The following is an 18,378-nucleotide window of genomic DNA, read 5'->3' as shown; positions in this document are numbered from 1 at the left end:
TACGGTGAAATCTCTCTCTCAAGCGCACATTCTACAATTTTATATTAATGGAAAAGAGAAAATTATATCTTTTTTTATTTTATTTCAAGAAATGCACGTGTTGTGCAAAGGTCTAATGTATGGTGTAATCATTTTAATATTTTATGCTTCAAATTATGCGTTTTTAATTATATATCGATATATATTATAATAATATATATTATAATAAATATTTGAATAAAATTAAATTGAAATTTCCGTTTTTTCGATAAAAACAATTTTGATTTTAATTTAAATTGTTTTTTTTAGAGCAGTTCTTTTGTGAGACGGTCTCACGAATATTTATCTGTGAGACGGGTCAATCGTACCGATATTTACAATAAAAATTAATACTCTTAGCATAAAAAATAATATTTTTTCATGGATGACTCAACTAAGAGATACTTTTAACATAAAAAGTAATATTTTTTCATGGATGACTCAACTAAGAGATACTTTTAACATAAAAAGTAATATTTTTTTATGGATGACCCAAATAAGATATCTGCCTCACAAAATACGACCTGTGAGACCGTCTCTCACAAGTTTTTGCCTTCTTTTTAATATCGTTATTTATTTTTGCAATTCGATTACGATAATTTTGAAAAAAAATTATGTAATAGTCTTTGAGTGTCTTATATTGAATAAATAAGTTTTCGTTTGGGTGTTTGGATATGTGTTATAAGCGAAAGTTTATATAGTCGATATTTATAGGATTGATCTCCTTATTAGTGCTTTCTCGAGCGAGTTTTTTTGTAAAAGTTTCTCAATTGTTGTTTACTTTAGGTTTATAAACAACTGTATCATGCGATATTTATCCATTGCGCTATAAAAAATAGTGGTTTCGGGTTCTTCTATGGTCATAAAAAAAAGTATAAATACTATACCATGATTTAAACAAAATTATAGTGATTTAATTAATAAATTATTACATATATATATATATAACATTTTGATTCGTGCAAAATTTAATAATTGATACGGATATTTAATTAGTGTCAACAATATATTTTGGACAGAAAATATTTAAATATAAACAAATCATTATCATATATTATCATATACGATGTTAATTATTATTTAAAATATATATATATAACATTTTGATTCGTGCAAAATTTAATAATTGATACGGATATTTAATTGGTGTCAACAATATATTTTGGACAGAAAATATTTAAATATAAACAAATCATTATCATATATTTACATTCAAAAAATATATTATCATATACGATGTTAATTATTATTTAAAATATATATATATATTTTGGACAGAAAATTGCAAAAATTTAATAATTGATACGGATATTTAATTAGTGTCAACAATATATTTTGGACAGAAAATATTTAAATATAAACAAATCATTATCATATATTTACATTCAAAAAAATATATTATCATACACGATGTTATGCAAATACAATTGAAAGGATGTTTGTAATATGTTTCCGCATGAAGACGTCAGCACCTCAGCATGTGCCTAGGAAATGAGACCTTATCTTGTTAATATGTGTGTGAAAAAGATTAGAGGTGATATATTTTACAAAATAACGTGTTTTTAAAAAAATTAAAAAATATAAATCGATATTGTACCGAAAATTTCGATATATCTAGTATATCAAAGTATGTACCTAGGAAATGAGACCTTATCTCAATGATATCTATCCGCGAACAAGACTAGATATGGTATATTATATTGCATCATATCGAAAAATTACGATATAAGAAAATATATATCAATATCGTATTGAAAATTTCATGTACCTAATACACAAAGCATGTACCTAGGAATTGAGACCAAATGAGACCTTATCTCATTGGCATGTGTTCGTAAACAATATTAGAGGTGATATGTTGTATTGTATCGTATCGATAAATTACAGTATATAAAAATATATATCAGTATATACCAAAATTTTCGCTACATATAACTAAGATATCGATTATATCGAAATTTTGTGATATACCGAGATTTTGTTACGATATTGGTATATACTGTTTCATATCAAAAAAAATTTTTATATATTTTTTTAATTTATTACTTTATTATTTAAATTATTATATATTTTAAAATTTTATATATTGTTTTGAAGATGGCAAAAACTTGTGTGAGACGGTATCATGAGTCGTATTTTGTGAGACAGATCTCTTATTTGGGTCATCCATGAAAAAGTATTTTTTTATGCTAAGAGTATTAATTTTTATTGTGAATATCGGTAGGGTTGACCCGTCTCATAGATAAATATTCGTGACATCGTCTCACAAGAGACCTACTCTTCGAAGATATATCGAAAATTTTCAATTTCATACCATTACCACGAAAATTTCGGTATCATTACCATACTGAAATATTTGATACACCGAAAATCTCGACATCGAAAATTTCGATAAATTCGGTATTTTTCGATACGATAACTTCGGTATACCGAAAATTCAATATTTTTTATCACCCAACAAGGTAAAATACTTCGAACTAAATTGGAAAATTATTTTCGTAGTTTTTTTTTTTTGACAGAAAAAATTGTAATTTTATTTAGAACGAAGAAAATCCTTGATTACAAGTTTTACTGACCAAATAAGAAAATCCCCTGACTTCCACACAAAAGGTGAGGGGAAGGTACATGCGTGACAAAATCAATTATGAAAAAATGTTAAAGTTTAGAATTTTTGATGGGATGCTATAATATTTTATTTGCGAAATAGATTTTTCACGTTGATATGTATATATATAATGTAACTCGTCCTAACATAATAAAGATTATTGAACACAATTTTTAGTAACTAATCAATTGTTTATCAAAATAACTCATAAAATTAGGAAAACAACTCATTCTAATTCTCTCTCTGCAAATTCAATTTTCACTCGATTCAAACATTAAATATGTTGAGCTCGAGCCTTTTTTTACCCAAAATTGGGGATGATAGAACTATTTATTTATTTATTTAAGTCTCTTGAAATCCTCTACAATTATTATTTAAATTACTAACTTGATATAAAGTAGATTTAAAATTAATTCGAATTTTATCTGTCCACAAAAATAACTTTTGAAATCACTGGTCAAGCAAAACATACCCTAAGTTCATTGATAATAATCAGGCTTTTGACAGCGGACGTCGCAGTCTACATGTGGTTTGTGTGAATTCTGCAATCCTGGACTACCTCTACATGTGGTGTGTGTGGTCGCAGGTACACGAACTTGTAATTTTTGTGAACTTTATTTCAGCGTCAATTATTTGATTTTTGCATATGCATGAATTGTTTATTTATATATTTCGTTTAATTCATACTCTTTTAATTCATACTCACCAATATATTACAAATTCAAGTTCATTTTCAATTTATTGTTGGAATTATTTTGTGGGCTCTCATAATTTAATTAATTGTACATGGACACCCTATCTAATAAATGACCCAATAAAGTGATATAATTAATTATGGATTTTCAAAGTATTAAATATATTGGTATGGTCCACCTTATGTGTAGAAACTAGAAACAAAGCTCAATTAGGCCTTCTATGATGGGTTGAAGACTGCTAAGGTTATAAAAGGTTATGGTCTCCACGGTACAGAGAATAACACATAATATATACGGTGCACATCTCTCCTTCTCCCATCAAAGACAAGAATAAGGTCGTCGATTCTCTATTGTCTTGAAAGATCCATAACTCTGACGCTAGATCAATCAATGGATTATGGTACGTGTTTACTGTTATTCATATTTTCAGATAATTCGACATGAATTCCTGGCGTGTTATGGTATATGGATTTAATCACATGATTTATAGATTTATTTTATTAAATCTCCAACAGTTATAACATTTGAATAAGGTAAATAGTTGTTTTTTTTATACATATAACGTATTTAATATTATAATATATTTTAGTTATTATTATTTTTATTATATGTATTAAATATTAATATATTTTTAATACTACTTTATGATTTTTATTATTTTACAAGGTGGTTACTAATCGAGGTACAGAAGATTATGTATTTGCAATCGACACATATTTCATCTATAGTTTCTGTTGAAAATGTTAACAATATTGTATAAGTTAAGCATTCAAATAATGTTATCTGGGTGTTATTTCTCGAAAATAATATACACAATCATGCGTTGACATATTTAAATCATATGCAATTATATGTTGTTCTACAATGTGGCTTCCGTGTCTATGATAATCATTTTATAATTGCTTTTGTTAAACGATGGCGGTGAAACACATACATTTCACTTTAGATGAGATGAAGCTACAATCACTTTACAAGATGTTTATATTATTTGAGGTCTGAAAATTGATGGGGATCCGATAACTGGAGTAGATTATTCATCAAGTGACGGAATGACAACATATATTTCTCGAATTATTGGGATATGAACATCTACCATCGCATTTTAAAGGCAAATCACTTGTCTATTACATATTTACATGCTCACTGTGAATCCACCGTTATTGATAATGAACTCTCGAAGATTGATGTTATTCAATAGAGTCAATGTATGACGTTGATGATAATCGGAGAAATAATGTTTCCACATTATCAAGGTGGGTCGGTCAGACTTTTATTTTTGCATGTACTCCAGGATATAAATCGAGTAAACTCCTAAAGTTGTGGTGATGAAGTTTTATCTTTTCTATCTCGCGAGTTATGCAATGCAACACGTATAAGAGTCTAATATAACTGGGTCTTTATATATCCTGCAGGTATATTAAATATTTTGATTATTTATGTAACGCCCGAAAATTCAGTCTACGTAAACTGCATGCATGCAAAATTATTTTAATTGCTTAATTGTTTTATTTAATTGATTTTAAATGCTAGCATGATATTTATTATATGATTAAATATATGATTGCATGATTAAATGATAACATGACATGATTACATGAAATTAGGGATTTTACCCGAATATTCGATATTAGGCGAGGAAAATGAGACCGGGGACGACCAAGACAAGAATATGTATTTTATTTAAATAATGGCAAGGCTTCCTAATATGATTTAAAAATGATTTAATTTTCCTAAAAATGCTGGAGCTCGAATTATTTTATGAGTCGAGCTCGATTTTTCCCGAGAAGCTGTTGTTGGGCAAACAAGGAGTTTTAAAAGATCAAAAATATTATTTTATGAAAACTTATTTTATAAACTTTATTATTTAATTAATTAAGTGTTATTGAGCTCAATTTAATTAATTTAAGTAGGCCCAATTATCCTTAAGCTTGCAAGCCCAAAAACCAAAGCCCCTTAACATGTTAATTAAAATTTATAAATAAGTAAACCAAGGGTTTTTCACCCCATAATTTACACCATCAGCAGCCATTTTTCACACACAATACACACACTAAAATTTCAAAAATTAGGAGGAAGGAAAACTTGTATTCTTCGTCGCCCGTTTGTCCCTCCTCGCCGAAAATCAAATAATCGAGCGTTATAAACGCAAAAGCACGTTTCCTAAACTCTTTTAACATCAGACAAATCATATTATGCATGATTTAATTGTTTAAACACGAAAAATACGATTGTTGGATTAATTTTAAAGTAGATAGTATATTTTCAATAACGCGACGATTTTACGTTATTTGAAAAACGTTTTGAATCCAACGGACAAGCTGCCAACACATGTTAAATTATGATTGAAATATGGCCAAAATATGATAAAATAATAGGAATTAACAAGCTAGAACAACCGAGAAAGAAAAGAAAGAGTCGTGGGTGGTAGGATTTGTGCAAAAATTCAAGTGGTTCGGTTCCTGTGCATGCGGCACGAGTCTGGCCAGGGTCTGGTTGGGGGCTTGTCCAGGGTCAGGTTCGAAGGTTAGGTAGGGTCCTAGGGTGGCTAGGGTTCGAGCTTGGGGCTGGGGAAGAGTCCAGGTGAAGTGGGACTCTCCCCCATGTGTTGTACGCTGCTGGCTTCGGGAGAGGGGTGCAGTGGGGCTAAGGGCAAGCTAGCTAGGTCCATCAGGGTCCTAGAGTGTTGGGCAAGGGCTGGGCTAGGGGTTGGTGTGGCTGGGTTGCTGCTGGCTCGAGGGAAAAGATGGAAACGTAAGGGAAGCTCCATGGAGGCGCTGCTGCTGTCTTCATGTGCAGGGGTTCGTGTGTGGGTTCCAGGGGTTGGGCTGGTCTGGGTTGGGTATGGGCATGGTCCAGGGAAGGTTAGGGTCAGGTGGGCTCGGTGGTGGCTCGGCTGGAAGTGTCCTAGATTGGCTAGGAGTCCATAGGCGTGAGTTCTCTTCCTTGTGCAGGTTATGCTTCTGTCCAGGTTAGTTTGAGCGAGCCAAGGCTAGGTTCAGGGGCTTGGGCTTGGTCAAGAGGGTGCCTAGGTGGGTTGGCTAGGGTTTAGCTCGAGGTGACTTGGGCGTGGCTCGAGTATTTTGGGAGATGACTCGGGTGGTTCGTATAGGTGTCATATTTCGAATTTAAGAACAAAAAAATTAGAACCATGGGTCCACGGGTGTGGTTCATGACTCACAAGGGTAGAATAAATAATAAAAATTCTATGTTTAAAATTTGGGATCAAAATAATGAGTTTTGGATTTATCCGGGATTTAATCGACGCACGAAACGCTAATTAAAGAATTATTTGAAAAGCCTATTTTTATGCTTCATAAAATTATGAAAAATTATAGTTAAGCTTAAATAATTATTTAAAATAAAATCATGTCATTAAAAGTGAGAAAAAGATAAATTCGATAATTTTTACGTCCAGAGGCAAAACGATAATTTTACACTTAGGAAAAATACGAAAACGCTTGGCAGCGTCTCGAAGGATCATAATGCTTGTTAAATGATATTTTATGATTTAAAATGATGATTTTGATGATAACATGTATTTTTATGATTTATGGTAAAGCTGTGCAATTTTTACTGTTTAAAATGCTATTTTTGGAAAGCTGTCATATTTTATGATTTTTAAAGAAAAAGAAAAATATTTTGAGGGATGTGAATTGACTGTGACAAAAGATATGATATATGATTTTGTGGAGATATCGTCAGGGGAAAAGGCCTCAGAGGGAGCTCATCTACGGGAGAAGACCCCAGAGGGAGCCCATTTATGGGAAAAGGTCCTAGAGAGAGCTCGTCTATGGGAGAAGACCCCCGAAGGAGCCCTGACGATCGTATTTTCACGGTGGAGCCTAGTGCACACCCCCATGGGCCATGTGGAGCTGAAGACTGATCAGTCGACCAAAGGATAAAAGCTAATCACTTTCAAGGATCAAACTTTACCCAAAATGATATACGATTGAAAGCTTCTGATTAAAATGATTTTATGATATTTGATTCATGATGATGATTAAAGCTATTTTTAAAATAATTTATTTATGTTCAAAGCTATTTTTAAATGCTTTTTTAAGAATTTATTTATGCTTAAAAGTTATTTTAAAATGATTTTACTATATATGATTTAATTATACTTAAATGATTTTTAAAGTGTTTATTTATGTTCAAAAGCTATTTTAAATAAAAATATGATTTTAATGCATGTGATTGTATATGTATTATTTGTTACACATGTTTTGAACGTGCTGAGTCATTAGACTCACTAGGTTTATATGATGTAGGATTTGATGATTTATGGAGGCGGTGACGATTGAGTAGATCGAGTGCATCAGTACACACCCTAGGGCCTTTATGTTTCCACACTAGATTGTTAGATTAACGATTTAAAGATTATGATAATGATTTTTATTAGAGATATTTTTATACTTCATTTTATTGTTAGTTGATCTTTTAAATTTCGATTTAGGAATTTTGGTTAATTGATGATTTAGGATTTATTTTATGCACCTGAGATTTCATATGTTAAATTATTATGAGGCATGATTATGTTAAATTATTTTATTTAGTAATTTAGAATTTATGATTTAAGATTAGAAGAAAAAAATCGAGGTCGTTTCAATTTAATACATCTTTTAGTTTATTTTTTACTTTATTTATTATTAGTGACAGATATGGGCATGGAGCATGATTAAATTCATTAACCATGATAGGCAGGCTATATCTCTTGTTACGCCAGTTGGTAACCCCGAAATATTTCAAGTTGCTCCCTATGGTGCTCGATAATATTTGAAAATTGTTGTCATAATATAAATTTTGCAAAATATTTGAATATATAATCCTATTTATTTATGTATTAGGTGAAAATTTGTGTTTAGTTACACTGATACACCGACTCAAGATTTTTTTTACCGTATGAATAATGATAAGTATTTCTAAACTTATTAATTAACATTTATTTAAATTGTATTATTTTTAATATTTGTAACCTTAATTTTTGTTACTTTTTTGTAGTTTAACTGGATCGTGTACCAAAATATCATATGGATGTAAAAATTATTATTGATTCATATGATAATTTATTAAGCGATGTGTTTGCCCTTTGATCTGCTTCAAGATTATAGAGATGCATAGTTCCAATCGTGTGATGCGACAATTCAGAATGTGAAAATCTATTCCAAAGCCTTCGCTTGACAACGATGACTTACACAATATCACAAAGATAGTTCATCGCAATACAGATTAGAATGAATATCATAAGAATGAAATTCTTATGTGGTTAGAAAGTCAATGTATGTTGTGCAAGGTGAACGACAAGGAAGATCAAGAAAAACTGACGATGATTATATGCAGCGGTATGAATGAATTATTGTACGCATTATATCGCATATAGTGAATTAACTTGACAATGTAGGGACATCTGGTCGGTTCGATAATACTGGTCAATCTAGTGGTTTCGATATTGGTCGATATGGTGGTGGGTTTACATGGACACTTGGTGGATTTGATACTTAGGCCACATCTGGTGTACTTATTGAGTTCAATTGTCACGCCCCGAAACTCGGGATTTGACACCTGCGTCGTTTAACAATCACACAACTGAAACGACCAGCCTCGTAGCATAGTATAAACCGAAAACCAGTTTATTAATCATAAATCTCAAAAAAACTACCAAAGTCTTTACAACTAAATAAAATAAATTTGCGGAAAACGTCTAACATCAAATTTAAATTGCTAAAATTCAAAAATCCCTATCTACCAAACTCAAAAAAAACAACTAATCACCAGTCCCAAAACTGTTCAGATTCTTCTTCTTCTACCTGTTCTTCGGACTTATCTGGGAAATGTTGTAAGAGGTGAGTATTTTGAGAATACTCAGTAAATTGAGGAATTATCGAACACCACATAAAATTTTTCCCGTATTTTTGAAAATAACATATAATTACAGCATGCTTTTCATAATCGTAACATCGTATTCATATCATTGTAACACTGCGATTTTTCACCTTTAACGGTTTACTGACGTCAGTCCCTAAGTTTTAATCCTCTAAGGGGACGAGGCCATAAAACAGTTCTATCCCACTGTTAAGGGCCATATGTTGGAATTCCACCCATTTTCAGGGAATCCTCACAGTGCCATCACAGAAACGTAACAAGATTTTAAAAAAAACGTAGCCGGTGTTCGACCGCAATTTTTTCTTTAAAATGAAAAACACATAACCGAAATTTTATAATTAAAATTTGCCCACTTACTTTAAATTCTTGATGAACAAAAAAAACTAGGGTTCTTGCACAGGAATTTCGAAATTCCTACTTCAACGGCTGGACGGCGGCAGCGCTTCGCTATACTCGAAAATCCTAGGGAGACTAGGGCACAAATTTCGAAATATTGTGTGATATGAGATGTGATTTTCGAGTCCACAGGGCCCTCCTATTTATAGGGGTTGGCTGCTATCGTGATCAAGAGTTATAGTGCATTTGAACGGTGAATCAAATCTAAAATCATGACATATCCATGATATAGGTTGATATTCGAAATCTACTTCTTCCTTCCCACACAATTTTCGAAAATTGTATAATGTGTACTGTTAGATTTCGAATTCTAGGGATTTTATTATCTCTTGCTTGATCTTTTCTCCCGGTATCTCAATATCGACTTAAATCTTAGACATTTATCTGCTTATTTTCAAAATTCCTTCTTTAATTCCTTAGATTGAGATAAATTTATTCCTACCAGACTTCCAAGTTGTGCACACGATAAAATTATCTACACGACTTAGATAATCAAAAAATAAAAATCTTATATTCTAAATAATAATTGAAAAATCCAAGATTACTAAATCCTAGTACAATTAAATTATTGAAAAGATATGATCCCGATGTACCGAATCTCGGGTTTTACATCAATATTGGAGGGCCATCTGGATCGACACTTGTGATCAACGATTGATTCGTTGACTATAGTTACCACACTCCATTTTTCTCAAATCTCCCAAGTTTTATGGATATTCTAAATTTTGACTGCCAACAACCGGTGCATGAATTGAACCCCATGAGAAATGTCGTATCACTTGTTCCTTTTCTAGGATATTCAGATATAAATAATGAAGATGATGATGGTGGTGGTGATGGTGATGATGATGATGAGCATGTTTCCATAAGCCAAGTAAACAATCCTTATAATATTGACTTGTATAGAAGTGATCGACAACATCGGCCACTTAATTGTGGAACCAGAGGCCACAAATGATTTGTATCTATTTTTGTTATGTACTTTTTGTAAAATGTTTAATATTTTATTGTAGTGTATATTTTTTGTTGAAATGTTTAATTGTTTTATTCTATTTTATTATAATTTTAGTTGTTACTAATACATTTAATAATGTTCATTTGACAATTAAATTATTTTTAATATATATTACTAGACATAATAATAATAATAATAATAATAATAATAATAATTCATAAACTAAATTTTAAAGTAAACACAACTACTAGTACATAGTGATGAAAATTATAACAACATGAACAAATTGTTAAACACTTTTGGAAGTCCCTTCTTCAAATATCCGACAATCATATGTAGTTCCTGAAATAAAATATTCAATAGAAAAATTATTTATGAATAATAATAATTGAAATAGCAATGAACTATAGTAAAGTTAAACTTACTGGCACGTTTATATATGTGTTGCTCGTTTTTGTCTCTCACTGGTTACATGTATATCCATCTCATTTCTCAATCGAGTTGTTCTATCTCTACCCATCTTTTTCTTTCACGTCTTATGGGGTCGTGATACAACTCAAATGTGGGTGTATCTAGTGTCTGTCAAAAATTAGACACACACCATTCGCACCACAAACAATATGTCAGCCGAGATTCTCCAAGAACCATTTCCACGAGTCAATTTTCTCTTCATCCATGATGGAAAAAACTAGTGGTAGAACTTGATTGTTCGCATCTAAGGTGACAACGATTAACATTTTGTGCTTATATTTTGTGTACATATATATATCATCTACACTAATAATTTTGAAGCAATGTCGAAACCCATCTATACACGGCTTGAAATCCCAAAAAACTTAGTTCAATGTAAAAAAAATAGTTAACTCATGTTGTTAACCAATGTGATAACTCATGTTGTTAACCAATGTGAGACAAAAATGCTCTGCAAATTAAATTTTCACTCGATTGAAACATTTAATTATGTTGAGCTCGAATATTTTTTTAACCAAAACTGAGGAAGATAAAGATATTTATTTAAATCTTTTGAAATTCTCAGCAATTACTATTTAAATTGCTAACTTGATATATAATAGATTTGAAATTCAATTGAATTTTATCTGTTCACAAAAATAAGTCAAATAAATTGAAATCATTGGTAAATCCAAACATAACTTAAGTTATTTGATAATAATTGCTCGCCGTAAGGATGAGATATACAAAAATATTGGATGATCACAAATTTACTTTTATTAGAAAATACCATATATTATAAAAATAAAAATATTCTATAATTTGGAACTAATCGATGTTTTTGTACTGATTCTGTAACATATGTCACCTACAAAGAATGTACATGGTTGAGGACCTCAGGTCATTATCTTGGAAAAATAAAGCAAAACCAATTTGGAATATACGAATGGACTTTAGCCGAATCCAAATTCTATCTATTACTATCTATTAAGAATCTCTCAAATTGAGACAAAAAATTGGTCGGTTTTTTGATTTCTCAATTTTGCTCTTATTTTATATTACAATTACATTTTGTTTTTTTTTTTTTAAATTTAAAAAACATTTTTTTTATTTTTTTTATATTTTTTTTTTTTTTTTAAATTTAAAAAAAAAAAAAAAATATAAAAAAAATAAAAAAAATTTTTTTTAAATTTAAAAAAAAAAAAAAAATAAAAAAAAAAAAATAATAAAAAAAAAAAAAAAATATAAAAAAAATAAAAAAAATTTTTTTAAAATTTAAAAAAAAAAAAAAAATATAAAAAAAATAAAAAAAATTTTTTTTAAATTTAAAAAACTTTTTTTTTATTTTTTTTAAATTACAATTATTCAAGTAGCACTTTAGTCCCTCGATAATTTGTCAAATTCACTTTAGTCTATAAATAATTATAAAAAAAATGTACACACACGCACCGCATGTACAAAGTAACTAGTACGAATGGACTTTAGCCGAATCCAATTTCTATTATTCCTATACCTGTAGGCCCTATGAAAACTTCTAAAAGTACAAATACAAATACAAAATAGAAAAAGGAAAGAAAAATTGATTGTAGTAACTAAACATATCATTTCCAATTGACAAAACTCGAATCTCACTGTCTCAAAAATCAATTGAATGAGACGTATATCCGACCAGATCAATTCATGTAAAAATTTATTTTTATATAAAAGTATTACATGTTATGATAGACACGAATTGAATCGATATGTTTCATAGATATAAACTCACGAGACCATCTCGTCCTATCAGCTTTTGTGGTAACGACAGGTTTCCATTGGTCCCGTCAAGTCTTGTTGCTTGAAATAAAATAATAAAGACAAATGAAACTAGTTAGTACTTTTTTTTGCCATCAATTCCTCTCAGCTTTTTTTATTTCACAAACATCTTGTAATTAATCTGTTTCTTTTATTTATTACCAAAGAGTAAGTCTCTTGTGAGACGGTCTCACGAATATTTATTTGTGAGATCGATCAACCTTACTGATATTCACAATAAAAAATAATATTCTTAGCATAAAAAGTAATAATTTTTCATGGATGACCCAAATAAGATATCCGTCTGACAAATTACGACCCGTGAGATCGTCTCACACAAATTTTTTACCATTACTAGTAAAATCTATGATATCTTCGATCGACGCTATGGAAGAACCCATCCTAATAACTAACTTTGAAATTTTTTATTGTGGATAAGAATTCTCTTTTACTTTTCAACCAAAAAATTATGATTTATAGCTTATGTACCACCAAAATACTATCTTTCAGACGAAATCTCAGTTCGAGACTCGATTGAAACAAATTATTTAACGCAAAAAAAGTGTGACCCAAGAAATCTAAAATGGTAAAGTATTCGTAATTAATTAGTTATCTACGAATGTTAAAATGACTCACTTCTAGACAATCTTTTTCCTTTTCCCTTCATTATTATTCATAATTTATTTAAATTTTGTCTCACATATTGTCATATATTTTTATTCTGATTTATTTACCATACAAATGTGAAACTAGCATAATGAGATCGACTAATTTTAGTATTTGATTCTTTAATTGGTAAAAATTTTGGTTAATGTTCAATAGTTTGTTTAGCAAAAAACTAATTATTTAGATTAAAATCAAATTTTAACTATTTAAAGGACCAAAATTTAAAATCCACCAACATACAAGACGCTTTTGTGATTTTTCCAAATTACAAATTATTTCAATTTGAATTTTTATAACCAAATATTTTTTTAATTGTCAATAAATTAGATACACACAACGCATATACTAAATAATTAGTTATTAATAAAGGAGAAATAAAAAAAAGTATGCTGCACTAAGGATTGCTTGGCAATTGGCATGCTTAAGGTTCCCCGGTTTTGGTTCTAGTCCGGTTCCGACCGATCCTCTTTCCGGAGGTCCAGGAATCGGACAAAACCGGTTGAAAATCAGTTTGGTTCTGATTTCAAGATGGAACCAATTCGAATGGGAAGTGTGATTCGGTATCATCGGATAGATTCCGAGCTCATGTGCTATGAAACAGGATTTGAAGCGCACTCGCACTTTATCATATGTACAAGAAATTCTTGAACAGAAGCTACACCGTAGGGGCACCCACTTCATGGCAAACCCGCACTCCATTTTTATCCAGGAATTTCCAGGACAGAAACAGGGGCGCAGGGGTGATCTGCTTAATTTCAATTTATTAACCCCAACAATTATATTAAAAATTGCAAACAATATCAAAAAAAAAAAATCATTTATTGAAATTTCTCGTTTAGTTAAAACAAATTAAATTTTCATCATAATTATTAAAAGAAATCTAAAATATTCTTCTTTTATTTCAGAGTTTTGAATCGCAAATTAATCGATAGAGCATATCGTACTATTATTTTTTTTTTCAGTGCTAAAATAATCTTGCACTAATAGAAGCATGTTAATGGACTCTGAACAAAGATTTTATATATCATCCCCAGTTAGTCGGCCGATTGTTGAGAAGGCCGAATTGGATGCTACCCTTGAGTACTGAATTGCAAATAAGTCTCTTGGAATTAATGATAAGATTACATATTGTTTTGAATTTTACTTGCACTCTTGTAAAAGATCGAAGTTGTGTCTCATTTAAATTTTTCGATTAAAAAAGAATTGTAGTTCATTTCATGAGCTTGTGGACACTGCTTTTCTTTTATATTTCTGGTGTCCTAAAGTCCGTAGAAAGTTAATTCCTGTTGATTTATCAACTGAACTTTCTTCTAACTTGGGCTCCTTTTCTTATCCTTATTCACTAGAATACAATTGAAACATTTTTTTGAAGATATTGCACCACATACATCATCTTATCATCAACACTATTCTCCATAAATTTACCATAATATTAACAAAAATTCTAATGACCCCTCACTTTGACTTGAGCCCAATAAAGTTGATAGACAATGCTATCTAGCAATGGTGAACGAAGTGAGTCGGTATTTGAATTGAAGTTGGAATATATTCAATAAGAGAATTTTTGGAGCTTTTCCAGAAAGGATTCTTGGAATAGTCTCGGACCATGAAGTAGAGTTAGATAAATTTGGTACCTGGTGTTGCATCAATCCCCAATGCACTATACCGGATGACTTCAGCTGAACTCAAGGAGCTAAAAGAACAATTTCAAGGGTTGTTAGACCAAAACGATTCAGCCAAGTGTATCTTCTTGGGGAGCTTCAATCCTATTTATAAAGAAGAAAGATGAAAGTATGAGATTATGTATAGAAAACAGAGAACTCAATAAGATCACAATCAAGAATAAATTTCTTCTTCCAATGATCGGCGGTCTTTTCGATCAACTTAAAGGAGCTACAGTCTTATCCATACTCGACCTGAAGACAAGCTATCATCAGCTAAAGGTCATAGCAGAAGACATCTCAAAGACAGTCTTCAGAACAAGATACATGCATTGCGGTTCATGGTAATGCCATTTGGATTGACAAATGTTCCAACAGTCTTCATGGACCTTATGAACAGAATGTTCAAGATGTTTCTTGACAAATTCATGGCGGTGTTCATCGATGATATCCTTGTATATTCAACAAGATAAAAAAAAATCCATGAAGAACTCCTCCGCCCGCTTTACAAAAATTAAAGGAGAAAGAACTTTACGCCAAATTCAAGAAATGTGAATTCTGAAGAAGAAGTGTGACTTTATTAGGTCATGTGAGATCCAAATCAGGAGTATCAATGGCCCCAAAGAAAGTACAGACAATTCTAGATTGGCCGAAACATAAGAATGCAATCGACATTAGGAGATTTCTTGGATTAGCATGCTATTATCAAAAATTCATCAAGGGCTTCTCTCAAATAGTATCATTGACAAGACTCATACAAAAGAAATCCAATTTCATCTGGAACAAGGGATGGGAAAAGATCTTTTGAACATTAAAGGAGAAGCTAGCATCTACACAGGTGTTGGTATTGTCTACTAAGGACAAGGATTTTACCATCTACAGCGAAACATCAAATGAAGATCTCGGATGCATACTCATGCAAGACAGGGGAGTCAACTGAAGCCGCATGAGCAAAACTACCCAACTCACGATTTCGAGTTGGCAACAATGGTCTTTGCTTTGAAAATTCGGAGATAGATGATGCCAAATGTGAAATCTTCACAAACCACGGAAACCTCAAGTATTTGTCCATTCAAAAAAAATTAAAAATGAGGAAAAGATGATGGATAGAGTTACTCAAGGACTATGACTTGACAATAATCTACCACCTCGGAGGCAAATAATATAGTCGATGCTTTAAGACAGAAAAACATGGGTCAGATAACTCTAGCACCACTCTCTGCGCAACCATGTCCTCGAGAAACAGTCAAGTTAAATCAGAGTCGAGACACGACGCTAGAGAAGTTCAAAGAACAAGCCAAGGAAATAAATTCATCAGATTTTCAAGTGGACCCCTACGGAATCCTAGGGATGAGAGGACGATTGTGTGTGCTAGACATCAACAATCTTCGATGAGAAGTGATGTAAGAGGCACACAAGTCAATATTGCCAATCCATCCAGGCAATACAAAGATGTATAGGGACGTGAAAGAAAGTTTCCGGTGAAGCAAATGGAAAAAAAGATGTCGCCTAGTTTATATCTAAGTGACAAGTATGCCAACAAGTGAAAGCCGATCATCAACAACCTGAAGAATTATTGCAACCGTTATAATACCAGAATGGAAATGAAAACAAATTTTCATGGATTTTGTAGTAGATTTTCCAAAGTCAATACAGAGTCACGATGAGATATGGATAATTGTAGATAGACTCACAAAAATCTGCGCACTTTCTACCTGTCTGAAGGAATTACAATCTCGACAAATTGACTACTCTATACATGGATAACATTATGCATCTACATGAAGTACCATCAATCATATTTTTGGATAGAGATCCAAGATTTGTGCCACATTTGTGGTAGAACTTTCAAGAAGCCATGGGAACAAAAATTACTGTTAATATGGCTTATCACCATCCAACTAATGGCCTAATAGAGAGAACGATTCAAACCCTAGAAGATATGATAAGGGCATGTGCAATAGACTTCAGCAGTAATTGGACCTGATAGAGTCACCTACAATAACATTTATCACAACAATATTGAAAGGACTCTATATGCATCCCTTTACGGACGAAAGATCACCACTGTATTGGGACGAAATAGAGGACAAAAATAATTAGGCAGAACTAATCCAAGTAACAATGGACAAAGTGGTCATCATCAAAGATAGACTCTAGGCTGCACAAGACCGACAAAAGAGTTAGTTCGATTTTAAAAGGAGACCAATGAAATTCACAGTGGGTGAAAAAGCTTATATAAAGGTCTCACCAATGAAAGGAGTCGTTCGATTCAATAAAACTGGAAAGCTAAATCATCTGCACGTAGGACAATTCAAAATCCTGGAGAGAGTGGACACATTGGCTTACAGATTAGCATTGCCACAAGATATATCAAGGATTCACAATGTATTTCACGTGACCAGCTAAGGAAATACATCATGAACCCAAACCATGTTGTAGAAATTGAACCTCTCATGATCAAAGGTAACATGGATAAGATTGTGGACGCAAAGGACCAAGTACTGAGACGACGTACCATTCTCTATGTCAAGGTGCAATGGTCAAACCACACAGAACGAAAAACTACTAGGGAGTTTGAAGAGAAAATGCGCAAGCAATATCCATACCTTTTCGAAGGTCAAGCAGAATCAAGTTTCGAGAACGAAACTTCCAATAAGAGTGGGGGATGTGAGAACCCAAATTTTTGGACATATAATTATATATTTAAATAGACATTTATAAGAATAGATTTTCAAATTATGATATTATTGTAAAAAATAATAAATTTGAAAATATTAAATAATACATAGTATTAGAAATTCAAAGCCAATAAATACACGAAATTCAAAATCCAGTGCAAGACATGTATTAATTTCAAAAATTAATGTTGAGATATCCATCAATTTGGAATAAAATATTACATACAAAGCAGTTTTTCTCAAAAATGAAGCATCTCAAAATTATGTAAGAATCATCTCGTAATTTATGGAAGGAGTATCTCGAAATTTATGAAAGAATCATCTCGAAATTATGGAAGGATTATCAACAAATTATGGTAAGATTTTCGCCGTACTCCTATAAAAACCACCACCTCATTCTCAAAAATCACACCTTCACACTCTAAATTTTGAAAATCCTCTCACAAGTTCTGCAATATTTTCGATGATTTTGCAAAGCGAAATTCTGTCCATGTTTGAGTGTTGCATTAAGATCAAAATTCTGTCCAAATCCGATCTCCACTTTTCACAATATACTATCATATGTTTTGAAAATCATATC

This window comes from Primulina huaijiensis, chromosome 1, assembly GCF_012295235.1.
Source record: "Primulina huaijiensis isolate GDHJ02 chromosome 1, ASM1229523v2, whole genome shotgun sequence".
Taxonomy (NCBI): Eukaryota; Viridiplantae; Streptophyta; class Magnoliopsida; order Lamiales; family Gesneriaceae; genus Primulina; species Primulina huaijiensis.
The sequence above is the reverse complement of the archived record's forward strand: the minus strand, read 5'-3'. Positions refer to the sequence as shown.